General features: G+C 48.0%; 1 protein-coding gene and 1 pseudogene across 4 annotated transcripts in view; one reads left to right on the top strand and one right to left on the bottom strand.

The window, feature by feature from the left end:
- The window catches only part of CDIP1 (cell death inducing p53 target 1), a 36,611-nt gene that overhangs the window by 16,574 nt on the left and 3,043 nt on the right, over positions 1-16,994 (top strand). For all 3 annotated transcript variants that reach the window (XM_084882525.1, XM_084882524.1, XM_084882526.1), the window contains exon 2: positions 16,523-16,592. The gene's annotated coding sequence lies outside the window, so the exon portion shown is untranslated. The remainder of the gene's footprint in view (positions 1-16,522; positions 16,593-16,994) is intronic.
- Positions 6,296-13,845, bottom strand: LOC311621879 (nuclear prelamin A recognition factor-like; annotated as a pseudogene). Its single transcript has one exon. The product of its transcript is annotated as a nuclear prelamin A recognition factor-like (transcript).

Genomic DNA, 16,994 nt, shown 5'->3' on the forward strand with positions numbered 1-16,994 from the left:
TATTGTAAACTTTTCTCCAGTTCTGAGAAGTAAACATTAGTGCCCCATTTACAAATTAGGAAACTGAGGCTTAGTCATGTCACACAGCTAGAAAGTGGTGGAGCTGGCTCTGAACTAGCCTGCTGCTTCCTTTTAAGCCTTGCACATTGCAGCAAGCACCCCTGGGGCGGGGCCTTGGTGCCACAGCAGCAGACTTAGGGACTCACCAGGACAGTCCACTCTCTGGCTCAGGGCTCTTGGTCCCTCTGCCTCACATTCAGTGGGGGTTCCTCTAGCACAGCGCAGGCCTTTAAAGGTGAGGAACAGTTTCCTGGAGGCTTCCTGCGACGTTTCTATTTTTATAAGCATTGAGATGTTATCCTGTTGCCCTTTTTTTTTATTGTGTTGGCGTTACATTGGTGTGCAAAGCAAGAGAGTGAAACTCCAGCTAGGCTGAGTTCCACCCAAGGCAGTGGCACCAAACCCTGCCAGTCATTGCTGTAACTGTGTTCACCACACATGCACATGCACACACAAGCCAGTTTCATTTAAGAGGAAGCAGTAAAAATCTTTAGCTTTATTAAATCTTGATCCTCGAGTACACAACTTTTTAATAGTCTGTGTGATGAAGTGTGAGGCACACAGAAAGCACGCCCGTGAAGTATGCTGCCTGCCTCTAGGGAAAGCACAGGTGCAGTTTGAGTTGTGAGCTGATGGACTAGCTGTTTCCTTGTGCCCCATATTTTCTTAAGAGAACAACTGGCACACATACTATGGCTATTCAGACGTAAGGATTTAGCAGATATTTTCTTGAAAATGAACACAGTGAGCCTGCTACTTCAAGGAAAACAGCTCACCTTTGTTTTGTAGATGTTGCCAAATGATAGATTTGTTATTCTATTTGTTGCCAATGATACAATTTGACCTTTCAAATAAAAATTAGTTAGAATTTTGGAAAACTTGTACCTACCACTGTGACCTTGAGAGCTTCCTGCTAGGCTCTGCTGAGGAGATTGGTGGGGGGTGCTAACAATGTGAGTTTTTGAGGGGGGTATTACATAATGAAATGTGTCAGCATTGCTAAGTCTACATGACCAGGGCTCATACTTGTGAACCGATATTTTCCAATGGCCTGTGCATGCTGTTACAAAACCGTGCCTGTATAAAATATCCATTACAGTGGGAGGTGGGCCAATGAGGTGTAATCATCATTGTTGAGGTTTCAGGTTCCATATTGCAACCTTTAAGAAACTTGTCAAATTTAAGTGTAGTATCGAAGAATATCTACAGTTATCTGAAAGACTCTTCAAATGCCCCTCCCTTTTCTAATCACTTGTCTGTGAGAGGCTGGATTTTTCTCAAGTACTACAATCAAAATCCCATATCACAACAGATTGGCTAGAATAGCAGATAGAGCTCAGCTATCTTCTTTTAAGCCAGACATTTAAAGGTTTTGCAAAAATGAAAATAAGGCCAATCTTCTCGTTAAATTTGTTTCAGAAAGTAGTTATTTAAGTTATTTATATTGGCATGTAATGAGTTTATTATTTTTAATGAATTAATAAGTACTTTTAAAAATTACTCATTTACGCCAAGACCGGTTTGGCTCAGCGGTAGAGCGTCAGTCTGTGGACTGAAAGGTCCCGGGTTCGATTCCGGTCAAGGGCATGTACATTGGTTGGGAGCACATCCCTGGTGGGGGGGGTGCAGGAGGCAGCTGGTCGATGTTTCTCTCTCATCTGATGTTTCTAGCTCTCTTATCCTCTCCCTTCCTCTCTGTAAAAAAATCAATAAAAAATATTTTTTTAAAAATTATTTATTTCTAACATGGTAAGAACTAATAAATATAACCCACAAAACAAATTCTTTTTGGAGTCATCAATAATTGAATGAAAAGGAGCTCCTGAGACCAAAAGTTTTCAAAAGCTCTGGTGGCCCATCCTCAGTCCTCCAGGAGGGCCCACTCATGTGTGGATGGATGGGTCTCGTTTTCAGAATGCCCTTCCTCACCCTCTCAGGCGGGGCCTTCCTCACGAAGGGGGTTGGTATGTTCCCATTGCAGGTCCTGTCTGGGCTGAAGAGATTGGGGAGAGGGGTCTCCAGGATTGGAACCCCATGGCAGTGTGCTGGACAATTTACACTGTAGAATCAAGTCTGCAGCAGTGGCTGTAGCCAATGAGGAGCATCTCCAGCTCCCAGCGGAGCCTGCCTGGGCTGCCTCAGGCTGCCATTTGGCCGGGCTTTAGCCCTGGATCAACACAGCGTTCTCTGCAGTGAGTGGTGAATAGTTGGGAGCAGAACAGAATGCCAAAAGTGTTTCCCAGGGCCCAGAGGGCTTGTATTTTGAATCCTCTCTGGGAAATGGGGACACCCAGAGGCGAGAGCAGCTAAAATTGGGCGCCAGGAGGTGGAGACCTGCCCCTTTTCCTTATGTCACTAGGAATCAGAGCTGCCCCTCACTGGCCTATCCTACAGTTGTGTTCTTTTCAAAGTTTTGTTTTTAATTATGAAAAACCAAAAGAAAAACACAACAAATTATAACGAAGGAAAGCCTTGCCTTTCTGTCAAGCTTTAATTCCAGAGGTGAAGATTCGCCACCTCTTTCATTTCTATTGAGCATGCACAAAGAGAACTGTGTGGGCTTTGGGTTTTTTGGTGTTTTTGTTTGTTTGTTTGTTTGTTTTTAGATATAATTCACACCATACAGTTCATCCTTTCAAAGTGTGCACAGTTTAGTGGTTTTAATGTCATAAGTGAGTTTTTTTTTAATATATATTTTTTGATTTTTTTGCAGAGAGGAAGGGAGAGGGATAGAAAGTTAGAAACATCGATGAGAGAGAAACATTAAATCAGCTGCCTCCCTCCTGCACACCCCCTTCTGGGGATGTGCCCGCAACCAAGGTACATGCCCTTGACCAGAATCGAACCTGGGTCCCTTCAATCTGCAGGCCGACGCTCTATCCACTGAGCCAAACCGGTTAGGGCTGTGTCATAGGTTTTTAATGTCACTGTCTAATTCATCACCTCAGTGGACGTGCTTTCACCTTAAAGCATTCTTCACCCCCGCACAGCAAGTCTGCCAGGTACTGGGCAGGTGTCATCGTCACTGCTCTCACGTAGCCAGCCTGAAGGAAGAGGTGCTAGTCCCGGGTCTTCAGGAAGACTGGGCTTCGGGGAGGGTCCATGATTCACACAATTCAAGGGCAGGGCTGTTGGACTCTAGAAATCCACACTCTTTCCATGTTCTCCCTGTTTGCCCATTAACTGGGGGACTGACAAACCTTGCTGCTCTGTGAATGGGAGGGGGTATCTTGGGTTCTTGCCATCCTGGCCCCGCATTGAAAGGCTGCATCCTTTCCTTGGAGCTGTCACGTTCCTCAGTGGCTGCTTAGAGTATTGTGTTGGATAAAGACAGGGCCGGGGATTGGGGTTGAGGCGGTGGGTAATAAAGCAGTTTTACTTAGTTTCATGACCACGAACCCTAAAAACCCACAGCAGGAGTGTCAGAACATCGCTTTCATCCCCACAGCTGGGGAAATCCTCACTAGGCCCCTCCTAGCTCAGCTGGAAGAAACTCAAGAGCTGCTCTGTGTATATGAGGCCTGATTAGTCTCTGTGACAGATGCTGATGGTGGAGGAATGAGGGCTCCAGAGAGGGAGGGGCTGACGCTGGGCTTCCAATATTGGGGTGCAAGCAGAACTTTCCACTCTGGAACAGCTCAGCACTGAGCAAGCCCAGACTCTGCAGTGGCTGCTGGGCTGGGAGAGAGTGTGGCTTTGCAGAAAGTGCCTGGCCCTGTGCCTGGCAGAGCTGTCCTGCCCCACCCTCACGCCCAGAAGCCTGTGCCCTTGGGCAGGTGAGATGAGATTGCAATAGGGAGTAGGCAGGTAGTGGGTCCACAGACAGACATGGAAGCGGACTTCATCTCATTTTAGGGTGACTGGAGTAATTCCCTCCTACATAAAAGCACAGTGGGTGCTAGGCTGTGTTTGGTTTTGGGTGCAGGGAACTGATTTGGTCTCAAGTGGTCCTCGTACTATCCCCCAGTGGACCAAGGGGTACATGCAAGGCCACCCTCTCCCCGCTCCCTTATACATAAGGATCCCAGAGACCACTCACGTTCTCTCTCCTGGACACAACACGCCCTTACTCCTTGAGGCTCACCTAAGTCTGTCCCCAGCTCCCCTGGGACTTCCCCCTGAGGCCCTCTTCATCCTGAGTTATCTTGCAGATCCCCTCCAGAACCAAGGCCTGTGATGGGAATTACAGTGAACAGCATGGGGAAGCTGAGGCTCAGTGTGTACTCGAGAGTCTTGAGCCTTCTCGGTCATCCCCCGCTGCCTCCTGCCCTGACTGTTTCTTCCGGGCAGGACCTCAATGCAGTCAAGGCAGCGCCAGCACCTGCCACAAACTCCTATTGATCTTTGCCAATCAGATCCTCAAAGCCCCAGAAACCCAGCCTCTGCCCTCCACACATTTCTGGAGTGGCTCTACTTCCCAGGGGCCAGTGGCTTCTACAGTAGGAGCCATCGGGGTTGGGGCAGCAGCACCTCACTTTTTTTTTTAGCGCTAAATGAGATGTTTTTCAGCATCCCCAGAATTGCCTGAAAACTGGTGAATGGGAATTGAAGGCTCAGAGGAGTCCCTTGAAAATATCTAAACGTGTGACTTACAAGGCTCTGTGACCTGGGCATGTAACTGAGTTGGGTTGACTTTCTCTAAAATGAAGAAGCCAAAGAGCCACCTGCAGGCTGGTCTGAGGACTGAACTCATGCTTGCGCCCAAGGAATGTTGACCTGATTCTGGTTGTGGTGTGAGAATTACCCTCTAGGTCCTTCCTCAGGGATGACTCTTGGACTTGTGCAACCCCACAAAGCTTGAAAGAGAAGTGTGTTCCTGGAATACACTACCCTCTCAGCCTGTATCGGTGTGATCGTTGCTGAATGTCGGAGGGCCTTGGACAGGTGGGCCAGTGCTATTACACAAGGACTTCTCTCACTTAAAGCTCCGGCTCTCTGAGAACACCTCTGCCCGATGCTCACGGTGAGTCCGGAAGAGCGAGGTGCTCATGAAACCTGAGGCAGGTGGAGTCTGAGCCCGTGGCCCTCTCTGTGCCCTCACACCTGTGTGCCGCTTGGGGTCTGCACGGCTTTGGCTGGTCAGCTGCTGAGCAGTCATGTGAGTCTCTAGCTCTGTTCTGAGGGAATTCGCTTTATTATTTATTTAATCCTCACCAAGGACATTTTTACCATTGACTTTTTTAGAGAGGGGAGGCAGGAGAGAGTAGACAGACAGGAACCTCGATGTGAGAGAGAACATCCATTGGGGGGCTGGGGATGGGAGCCTGTAACCGAGGTACATGTCCCTGACTGGGAATCAAACCCTCTCCAATCACTGAGGAAACCAGCCAGGGCTATTGTATTATTATTTTGACGGGGTAATACCTTTGCATCCACAAAATCCAGAGGCTGTAAAGGGGTATACTGTGTAAAGTACTTTGGGCCTCCAGAGGAGTTCCTGTTCTGTTTAATGATAAACTTGTAAAGGTTTTCAGATAATTCCCTATTTCCACCAATTCATAGCTACGGAACTTATAATAAATGGGAGGCGGAGAGACCTGTCTAGGGTTTCCGGCGCCGCACGTTGACTTTATTGAGCTCCCAGGACCCAGGCCTTGCTCTCTTCTGCTGGGAGCTGCAAACCACTGATCTGAGCCTCTCAGAGCCCATACTCGGGCACCTGCCCAACAGCAAAATTCCAGGGGCTGAGATCTCAATGCCATGTTTGTGTTTGTAGCATAAATTTGTGTAGTGTGCATTTTTAAAAAATATGTTTTTATTGATTTTTAGAGAGAGGAAGGGAGAAGGATAAAGAGAGAGAAGTATTGATGAGAGAGATTGGTCAGCTGCCTCCTGCACCCCCCACACTGGGGACTGAGCCTGCAGCCGAGGCATGTGCCCTGACAGAATCAACCAGAGACCGCTTGGTTTATGGACTGATGCTCAATCACTGAGCCACACTGGCCGGATTAATTTTTGTAGTATGCAGTTATTGAAAAATTGTTTGGCTTTCAGAAGTGATTTTTTAAAAATACTTCATTCCTTTCGGGACCGGTTTGGCTCAATGGATAGAGCGTCGGCTTGGGGACTGAAGGGTCCCGGGTTCGATTCCGGTCAAGGACATGTACCTTGGTTGCGGGCATATCCCCAGTGGGGGGTGTGCGGGAGGCAGCTGATCGATGACTCTCTCTCATCGATGTTTCTAACTCTCTATCTCTCTCCCTTCCTCTCTGTACAAAATCAATAAAAATATATTTTTAAAAAAAATACTTCATTCCTGTAGTTTTTATTGCACCTTAGACAGTGGAGGTTTGTGGAAATGCACATTTGGCTTTTTAATGGGAGACAGGTGGTAGGGAACTGGGGTTTGAATTCTGGAAATCTTCACGAGCCATTTTTTCAGAAATCTCTCCTTCATATCAAAGGGCCTACCCCTGTCTGCCGCAGTTCAGGAAGGTAGCCAGAGGGTGAGTGTGGATGCGAAGGGGAGGGGAGAAGACAGAGGAGCAGTAGGGCCCAGTTCCCCACGGAAAGGGGCGGGGAAGGGGTTCTGGTGCCTGTGTCAGTGTCCAGAGTGGAAGCGTCCCTGGGCCTGTTCCAAGTGTGGGTGGCCTGTAGCAGCGCCTGCTGTAGGCACAGAGGACAGCTCAGGGCTGGGGACAGGAGGGCGGCCTTCACCCTGTATGTGCTATCATTATGGTGGAAGAATTCCAGAAATAGAACTCTTGCACTCTGGGAGACAACAGAATTAGATCCAGTGATTTTGATGAAAGAGCAGGCCATGATGCATCCTCAGAGGTGATACTTAGTGTGTGTGCACACGTGTGCATGTTTCCTGGGCATGGAGGGCTTGTTGGACCCAGGCTACTTCCTCTCGCCTAGAACGGAAAGGTGCTCCGGTGACTCAGCTGGTGCAGTGCAGTTCTTCCTGGCCGCTCAGAGCATCCCAGGGCTTGGCTAGTTCTCCGGTGACTGGGGCTGCATGGTGGACAGTGGTGACACCCAGATGGACACAGAATGGGAGTTTGTGCTGGCCCACATTCCAACAGACGTGGTGTATTAGTTTTCCACAGTTACCAGTCAAGCCTCTTAAGGCTCCTTTTCTCCCATTAGAAGGTAAATACTTGGGAAGATGTTCTGCCTCATGGTGGTCAAAGAAATAAAAGTAATCAAATGTCATCTTTTAAAAAAAAATCTTTATTGTTGAGAGTATTATAGATGTTCCCTCTTTCTCCCCCCTCTGTCCCCCTCCACCCAGTTCCCACCCCATCCCAGGCCTCTACCACCCTATTGTTTGTGTCCATAGGTACTGTATATAAGTTATTTGGTTAATCTCTTCCCACCCTCCCCTTTCCCTCTGAGATTCATCCAACTGTTCCATGTTTCCATGCCTCTGGTTCTATTTTATTTATCAGTTTATTTTGTTCATTAGATTCCTGTTTGTTTATTTTGGTTTTTAGGTTCAGTTGTTGATATGTAGATATTGCCATTTTATTATTCATAATTTTTATCTCTCTTCTGACTCCTCTCCCCCTCCCACTATCCCTCTTCCTCCCTCTCTTCCTCCTCCCACTAAAAGGTCCCAGGTTTGATTCCAGTCAAGGGCACATCCCAGGGTTGTTGCTCAATCCCCAATGTGGGGTTTGCAGGAGGCAGCCAATCAATGATTTTCCATCATCATTGATGTTTCTATCTCTCTCTCCCTCTCCCTTCCTCCCTGAAATCAATAACTATATATTTAAAAAAAAAAAAAAAAAAAAAAAGGAATGCCCTTGTACATTTTATGTAATACTGGTTTGGTGGTAATAAACTCCTTTAGCTTTTTCTTGTCTGTGAAGCTCTTTAATTGACCTTCAATTCTAAGTGATAGCTTTGCTGGATAGAATAATCTTGGCTCTAGATCCTTGCTATTCATCACTTTGAATATTTCTTGCCATTCCCTTCTGGCCTGCAAAGTTTCTGTTGAGAAATCAGCTGACAGTGGTATGGGCACTCCCTTGTAGGTAACTAACTGCTTTTCTCTTGCTGCTTTTAAGATTCTCTCTTTGTCTTTACCTTTAGCATTTTAATTATGATGTCTTTGTTTGGGCCTCTTAGGGTTCCTCTTGTTTGGGACTCTTTGCGCTTCCTGAACTTTTATAAGTCTACTAGAGGCACGGTGCATGAAATTCATACACTGTGGGGGGGGGTCCCTCGACCCAGCATGCACCCGACAGTTGGAAATCCGTCTCTCAGTCTGGGACCCCTCGCTCCTTACCGCCCGCCTGCTCACTGCTCCTTACCACTCGTCTCACTGCTCCTTACCGCTGCCACAGATGCAAGAGAGGCTCGCGCCACTGCCACTGCACTCGCCAGCCGTGAGCCGTGTCTTTCTGTGTAGTTGTGTGGGCCAGCTGCTCTCTTCCTTCTCACTTAGGGCGAGCAGCATGTGAGGGCAGAGTGCACTGTGGTGGAACACGGAGGGCTGTCCGGAGCTGAGGGGAGTGGCCGGGCCCACAGGTGAGAGGTGGACACAGAGGACGCTATCTCACCCAATTGTGGGGTGGGCTGGCCAGCCTTCATCTGCCTGACCCCACCCAGGGAAGGACCGAACAGGGTGTCTGCCTCTCCATCCTCCATCCTTCCATCTGTGACACCTGTCACCTTTGCCAGGCCTCCCCCAAAGTGAGTTCAGCTCAATCCCTGAATGAAAAATGGCACGGGGGAGAGGGAAGGGGCTTCCTCTCCAGTGCCCCGATTCCGAGCAACAGGACCTGGTTGACAGGACCTGATCTCAGGACAGTGGCCACAGCTGCAGAACATAGATCTGTTTCAAGAAAAGTTGGGAATGCAGACTTTCGTATGAACCCTTATTCCAAAAGGTGGCAGTTTATTCTCACTGTGGCAAAGACATCTTCAAGAATAACATAAGTGGCCGAAACTGGTTTGGCTCAGTGGAGAGAGCGTCGGTCTGCGGACTGAAAGGTCCCAGGTTCGATTCCGGTCAAGGGCATGTACCTTGGTTGCGGGCACATCCCCAGTAGGGGGTGTGCAAGAGGCAGCTGATTGATGATTCTCTCTCATCGATGTTTCTAACTCTCTATCCCTCTCTTCCTCTCAGTAAAAAATCAATAAAATATTTTTTTTTAAAGAAAGAAAAAAATGACAACTTTCTAAAAAAAAAAAAAAAAAAAGAATAACATAAGTGGGTAAAGTCAGAGCCAAACTGGGCCATTTCCTCATCCAGTCTCTCTGAGGCGTGTGGCTAGAACCAAGTCTCAGCTCTTTGCAGGACACTTCTGGGTTGTTGTTTTTTTTAGCCTAAAGGAGAGTAGTCTGTCTCCATTCTTGTTCTTTGGGATTTTTTCATCGTCGGATAAAAGGATATATGTACATTGGGGCAATCCTCTCGAGATACAGTATTTCAGTTGCATCCATGTGACGATGACAGTGCCCCTGAGAGGGAGGGAGCCGACAGATGGGGAGCAGGCAATTCTGAAAACTACAGTGATGACAGAGATGCTAAGCCTTTCCTTCACGTGTCTGACGCCCCTCTTTAGGCAGCCTGAAGGCCGGGCATCTGCTGGACCTTTACCACTTGATGTCCTGGCCGGCTGCCCTGGGCCCTGCTAGGCAGTGTGCAGGGCTGCCTGGGCCGGGGAGAGTCTCATGCCCCTTCCCCCCAGCCACTCCTGGTACAGCTCCTGCACATGGGCACTGGTCTCCGGGGCCACACCGGATGGCAGCGTAGATGCCTTTCATCTGCCACAGCAGTGCCCTGTCCACATGCCCGTCCTCCGCCTGGGCCTGGCCCCTGCACTTAGGCATCCCTGGCGCAGGCCAGAGCCTCTACAAAGTGGCAGGGAACTCGCCCCTCTACAGCTTCAGGACCACTTCTGGATGTTCCGAAAGCCGTAAGCAGCCTCAAAGTGTAGCGGAACCTCTCCGTCCCTTTCAAGGGTGACCTCCTGGAAGTCTCTGTTCCTCAGGGTGCGGCAGGTGAGCACCCCCACGTCCTCATTGAACAGCTCCTTGGCCATGTGCCTGAAGATGTGTGCCAAGTACCCATCAGAGCTGGCACCCTCATGGAGCCCACCTTCTCCTCCATGTCTCCAGTTTTCTGTTATTATTTATAATATATGGTGGAGGTCACTTTGCTCCATTATCTGGACAATTTCACCTGAAGTTAACACGCAGTCAGCACCCTGGGAACTATGCAAAGCTGTGGGAGCATTTTCTCAAAGGGCTTCCATCTTGTCATAACATGGGGCCACAATGATGTGGCAAGTCTTTCTGGGGACAGGCTCTGCTGTGTGGTGAAGTAATCCTTCACCAGAGAGCCCATAATCTGCTGGGGAGATGTGGTTGTGCAGAGGTGAGGGTGATGGGTGACCCAGCACACGCTCTGCATATCGGTCCCAGCCGGGGCAGGCGGAGGTCCGCATGGGTAGCTGGGGCTCTTCCTCACGGTGCTGGCAGTACCGACACACAAATTCCTTCCGACTCTCCAGGATGCTGAAGTCCGCAGCTATCTTCACGTCAAAGACAGTGCACCCCAAGGCTTTTGAGAAAGCCGCAGAGCCTTCTCGATGCATCAGTGACACTGAGGCTGAATTTAGCAGCAAAATAGGGCAGATACTGAGGACACATGGGCACTGCCAGCACCTTGTGCTGTGAGGTATCAGATTTCTCAGTAATAAGGTTCAGAACACGGAAGAAGTCCTTGCCGTTCTGTTGAGAAACTTGAACTTCTTCCTCTGCGGTCACACACCTGGCACAAGCCAGGCAGTCACTCAGAAATACCTTGTCATAGGCCAGCTTATGGAATTCTCCCTTCTCTCCGTTCCCCTGAGCCGGACTCCGGACACTGACTGTGGCGTTCTCTTGGCCATCAGTTTTGTTGTTTTACTATATTCCTTCCGTGTGCAGTGCTCACATTTCATCTGAAGCGGGGTGGGTAGGCCCAGCTCGAGTGACCTGGAGGAAGCACAGGGAGAGCAGTCAGTCACCCCTGGTCGCCCTGGTGCTGCTGCTGGTATCCTTTCTTCCTGGTGGAGCATCTAGGGAGGGGAAGCGGCCGCAGTGCCGAGGCCGAGTTCCAGGAGGCCGGCAGTGCTGTGGGATCGTGCCAGCTGCCCCAGTCCGTTGGTGCCTGTCCTGTCCTCTGGTCTAAGGAAGCCAGTCCCCAGTCCCGCCCCGCCTCCGCCACCGATAGATTGGAGTCTGAGGGCCAGGAGGAGGGACCAAGAGGCCTTCCTTCTAGCAGCTCGCCAGCCCTGCCATGCCACTCACTCTGTGCCCCTCACTCCGGTTCCGTTAGCCATCACCTGGCCAATGGAAGCCTGGGTGCCGGGGTAGGGACCAAGCGGTCTGCCTTCCACCTGCTCACCAGTCACTGCTGCCAGAGGGCCCCCAGTGCCCCCGTTAGCTATCCCCTGATCAATGGAGCCTGAGGGCCAGGGAATGGACTGTTCGTCCGGTCGTTACAGACCCTGCGTTTTTATATATTAGGATTTCTGTTATCATTTCTTCAGATAGATTTTCAATATTTTGCTCTCTCTTGTCTTTCTGGCACCCCTGGGATACAAATGTTGGTATGCTTGCAATTGTCCCAGAGGCTCCTTATACTATCTTCGTATTTTTGAATTCTTTTTTTTCTTTCTGCACTTCTGATTGGGTTTTTTGGCTCTTCATATTCCAAATCACTGATTTTCAGCTTCCTCTATTCTACTATTGATTCCCTACAAATTATTCTTTATTTCAGTTAGTGTATGCTTAATTTCTGTCTGGTCCTTTTTCATGTCTTTGTTTCACTAAGATCCTTAAAATTCTCACTAAGGCTTTTGAAACTCTCATTAAGATTCTTGAGCATCTCTATAACCATTGTTTTGAACTCTATATCTAGTAGTTTGCTTCCATTTCATTTAGTTCTTTTTCTGGAGTTTCTTTGTTTTTCTCATTTGTGACTTGTTTGTCTCAGCATTTGGGCTACTTCCCTGTGTTTGTTTCTGTGTATTAGGTAGAGCCACTATATCTCCGAGAATTGGTAGAGTGGCCTGTAGGGCCCAGTGGCTCACTCTAGGTGTGCACTCGAGGTGTGCCCTTTGGTGGGCTGTGTGCAGTTTTGTTGTACTTGATTGTTGTTGGCATCACTGGGAGGAATTGACCCCCAGGCCAGTTGGCTATGAGGAAGGACCTGCTGTGACTACGTGGGAGAGCTGCTATGCAGGAGCTGACACTATGGAGCAGGGCTTGTTTTAATTGGGCTTTGGTGCTCACTGAGTCTGCCCTTTGAGTGTGTCGCTTGTGATCTGTAGAGTTGTAATATGGTATGGTGTGAAGCTGTCCGCCAGGTGCACTGGCTCTGGCCTCCCGGGAGGTGCAAAGTCAGCCTCTGCTGGGGCCACCCAGCTGGAGCTACGAGCAATCTATAGATGCTGCTACTTGTGTTGGGCTTAAACAGCAAGATAGGCTGTTACTAGACCTCATGTCTCATATTGAGAAACCCCAGGTAGGAGCTACGCTGACATCAGCTGCTGTTTGTTTAACCAGTTAACTGCCACCCAAAACAGAAACCATCCCCACATACCACGATATTTTGAATTTAATTTAAAAAGGTCTGCTGCTTGCGTCTTATGCTGTACAAATGGTTAAGAGATTTTAGTCTGAAGCCTGAATCAGGACAGGCCATTCTCGTTTGGAAAGCCTCTCCAAACAACTTGGGTGGGGCTACAAATTTGGTGGGCAGGGTCTCAGGGAATCACCAGGACAGAGTCAACAGTGTAGGCCAGGTTGATGGAGACTCAGATGTGGTGCCTGCCAGTTAGCTCTGCAACAGAGGAGGTCTCAGCATGGGGACAATGACCCCTGCCAGCACCTCTGTCTGGAAGAAAGCCACCCCCCAATGCCAGACAGTCCAGTTCCTCCCTGCATGTACCTGTATCCCCCGCAAGCCACTGTCCCAGTGCTGGAGCTGAGAGTGAGTAGTCTGAGTAAGTCCATGCACTGGCCATTTAAGAGGAACTTTGTGGTTTTTATAGCCCGAAGTTACAGGGCTTCTCTTTCCGGGTCTGGAGCCCTGGCCTGAAGGGTTTGGTGTGAGGCTGGGACCCCTTGCTCCTCACCGGATACCTCTGTAGCCAAGATTAAAAAACGCCACACACATGGCCCCGGCCAGTTTTGTTCAGTAGTTAGATCATCAGCCCACGGACCAAAGGGTCGGGTTTGATTCCTGGTCGAGGACATGTACCTCGGTTGCAGGTTCGATCCCCTTCCCAGTCAGGGCATGTACAGGAGGCAACCAATCAATGCCTCTCTCTCTCTCTCTCTCTCTCTCTCTCTCTCTCTCTCTCTCTCTCTCTCTTTTAAAAATATATTTTATTGTTTTTTTACAGAGAGAAAGGGAGAGAGAGAGTTAGAAACATCAATCAGCTGCCTCCTGCACACCCCTTACTGGGGATATACCCACAACCAAGGTACATGCCTTTGACTGGAATTGAACCTGGGACCCTTGAGTCTGCAGGCCTACACTCTATCCACTGACTCTTCAATTTCAGTCTCTCTTTCTCTCTCTTTCTCTCTCTCTCTCTCTCTCTCTCTTTCTCTCTTCCTCCCTCTCCCTCTCCCCCTCGTTTCCCCTATTTCCCCCTCCCCTCCTCACCCTTCCTTTCCTTCCTTCCTTCATCTCTCTCTAAATATCAATGGAAAAAAAATATCTTCAGGTGAAGATGAAAAAAAGAAAAAAAAAAAAAAAAAAAAGCTTCGTGGGTGTCAGACCAACTTGTTCTGTGGCTCCACCCCTCCTATCAGTCTCAATGTGCTTTCTTTTTCTTTCTTTCTTTTTTTTTTTTTTTTTTTTTTTTTTTGCTAATCCTTACCTGAGGATATTTTTCCATTGATTTTTATTTATTTATTTTTAAAAAATATATTTTATTGATTTTTTACAAAGAGGAAGAGAGAGGGATAGAGAGAAACATGGATGAGAGGGAATCATCGATCAGCTGCCTCTTGCACACCCCCTATTGGGGATGTGCCCACAACCAAGGTACATGCCCTTGACTGGAATCGAACCAAGGACCTTTCAGTCCGTAGGCTGACGCTCTATCCACTGAGCCAAACCAGTTTCGGCTCCCATTGATTTTTAGAGAGAGTAGAAGGGAGGGGGAAAAACAGAAAAGAAACATCAGTGTGGATCGATTAGCTGCTTCCAACACCCATTCTGACCAGGGCCAGGGATCGAGCGTACGTGCCCTTGACCAGAATCGAACCCAGGACCCTTTAGTCCATGGGCTGGCACTCTATCCACTGAGCCAAACCAGCTAAGGCTGTTTTCTTCTTTAATTCTCTAGTTGTAGGACTTCCATTCAGCCAGATTTCAGGCTGATGGTGGTTCTGAATTTTTGCCGGTGTCATCTTAACATTACAAATTGATAGCAGTATCCAAAGTTTGCACTATCAGTTAACATCATCCTTCACTAAAGGCATAACATGTTGATACCATTTCTGGCAAGTTTAGCTCAAGGAAATAATCCAAGAAATGAAAAGAACATTGCCCAAAGGTGTTCCCTGTTGTTTTCTTTAATGAAAGTAATAAGTAGCATTCTAAATGCCTCAGGGGACGGTCAAATAAACAGTGAGGGCCCATTTTAGGAAATAGTAAAATTGATAGTCATGAAGGAAATATATGACATTAAAATAATTTAAAACTGTTGGTCATGATAGCCAGTATATAAAAATATAAGTGCCTGTGCATACAGACTAACAGAAACATGCAGAGAGACTGGGACATTAGGATGATAAAATTGGGCAATTTTATTTTCTTTGTTTTTAAATGTTTTACTGACATAATCATATACTGTACAGTTTGTCCACTTAAAGTATGTATATAATTCAATGGTTTTGGTATATTCACAAAATTATACAACCATCATTAGTCAGTTTTAGAACATTTCTTTCATCACCCCAAAAGGAAATTCCACACTCGCCATTCTCTCTGGCCATCCATCCCCTCCTCCAGCCCCTGGATTTGCCTGTTCTGTATGTTTTATATAAGGATCATAAAATACGCGGTCCTTCTATTAAAAATATATTTTTTCTTGCCTTCAGAGAGGAAGTGAGGAGATAGAAACATCAATGATGAGAATCATTGATCAGCAGCCTCCTGCACACCCCCTACTGGGGACTGAAACCACAGCTTGGGCATGTATGTGCCCTGACTGGGAATCGAACCATGACCTGGTTCACAGGTCAACATTCAACCACACTAGTGGGGCCACTGAGCATGTTTTCAAGGTTCATCCATGTTGTAGTGTGTGTCAATGCTTCATTCCTTTTTATGACCAAATAATAGTCTACTGTATGAGTGTATCCATTTTTCAGTTGGTGAACATGAGTTATGTATACTTTCCAGCTATTATGAATAATGTTACTATGAACATCCATGGGGAAATTTTTGTGTGGACACTGTTTTTCAATTATCTTGAGTATATACCTAGGAGTGGAATTACTGAGTCACGTGGTAACTCTTACCATCAGTTGCCATTTTCTATAGCAGGTGCACCATTTTTACAACACTCCCCCTCCCCCCAAGCAATGTGAGAGTTCCAGTTTCTCTACATAATACTTACTTTTTCATTTTAACTTGGTATGAAATGGTGCCTTATTTTGGTTTTTATTTGCATTTCCCTTTTGGCTAACAGTATTCAGCCTCTTTTTGTGTGCTTATTGGGCATTTGTTTATCTTTAGAGAAATGTCTACTCAGATCTTTTGCCCACTTTTTAATTGGGTTGTCTTATTAATGAGTTATAAGAGTTCTTTATATAGTCTAAGTGCAAGTCCCTTAAGCAGACGTATGGTTTGTAAAAATTTCCCTTTCTGTGGGTTCTCTTTCCAATTTTTTTAATGGTGTCCTTTGAAGCAGTTTTTAATTTTAAGAAAATTTATCTTTGTTTTTTGTTGCTTGGATTTAGTCCCTCTGGCCCTGACACTAACTCATTAGAATTAATATTTAAGCCTAGTGACTCCCGGACCCCTCTCCCCTGGCAGGATTGTTTGAGGCCTCCATCACTATATGGTTCTGAACTGAGCCCAGTGGCTGTAGGAGGCAGCCACATACACTAGGGGAGTTGCCTTCACTGGATCTTTTGTTCAGAATCTATACAGCTGCTCAGTGAACCTTGTGAAGGAAATGAGGAAAAGTGTTCCATTTAACTGACACCATCTTCCTTCCCACCCTGTTCCGCCTACAAAGAAGGGCACAGCCGGCTCTGAGAGCTGGTGCTGGGGCCTGGTGGGGAGAGAGGCAGAGGACCAGCCCTGGCCCCTGGGAGAGAACAGCCGAGAGAGGGGAAGGGGGATCTCAGGAGTGGGTAGGTACGAGGGAAGGCACTGCGCTGGGCAGCAGGGGGGCGGGGGGGAGACCAGATGAATGAGGGAGGGAGTGTGGCTTCCAGGTCCGGCCCAGCCCTGGTGCTAAGGGAGCTGCTTGTTCTCCCCATGAAACAGCTCCCCACAGTCCTGCCAGCACTGGAAGGAGCCTCACCTGTCTACCAGCTCTGAGCACCTAGGACTTGAGGTAAGAAGTCTCCCAGGTCCCCTCCCACAAGGACACAGTGCCCTGGCACGAGGTTGGCACAGCACTCCTTGAATGTCAGGGGAGGAGAGGACCCGTGCTCAAGCTGCATTGGGGAGCCCTAGATTAGGTTCGCCATGGGGGTTGGGGGTTCACCTCACCAGCTTCTGTCCTCCTTACTGATTGGGTTCTATCCTCCTCGCCCGGTTTCCCTCACCCTCGGCTTTCACACAGTAAGTGCAGGTGACCACTGAGGTTAGTACCTTCTTGAAATGTGGAGGATGAAGGCTCTGGGCTGGTCACCCCTGGCAATGTGGGGCATCTGCAGGATCTACAGGGAACCTGGTGGCCACTCTCCTCAAGAAAATCAGTCCCACCTGTCAGCGCTGCTCTGCCCAGTGGAGA

Source organism: Pipistrellus hanaki (assembly GCF_964339955.1).
Source record: "Pipistrellus hanaki genome assembly, chromosome: 4".
NCBI classification, from domain to species: Eukaryota; Metazoa; Chordata; class Mammalia; order Chiroptera; family Vespertilionidae; genus Pipistrellus; species Pipistrellus hanaki.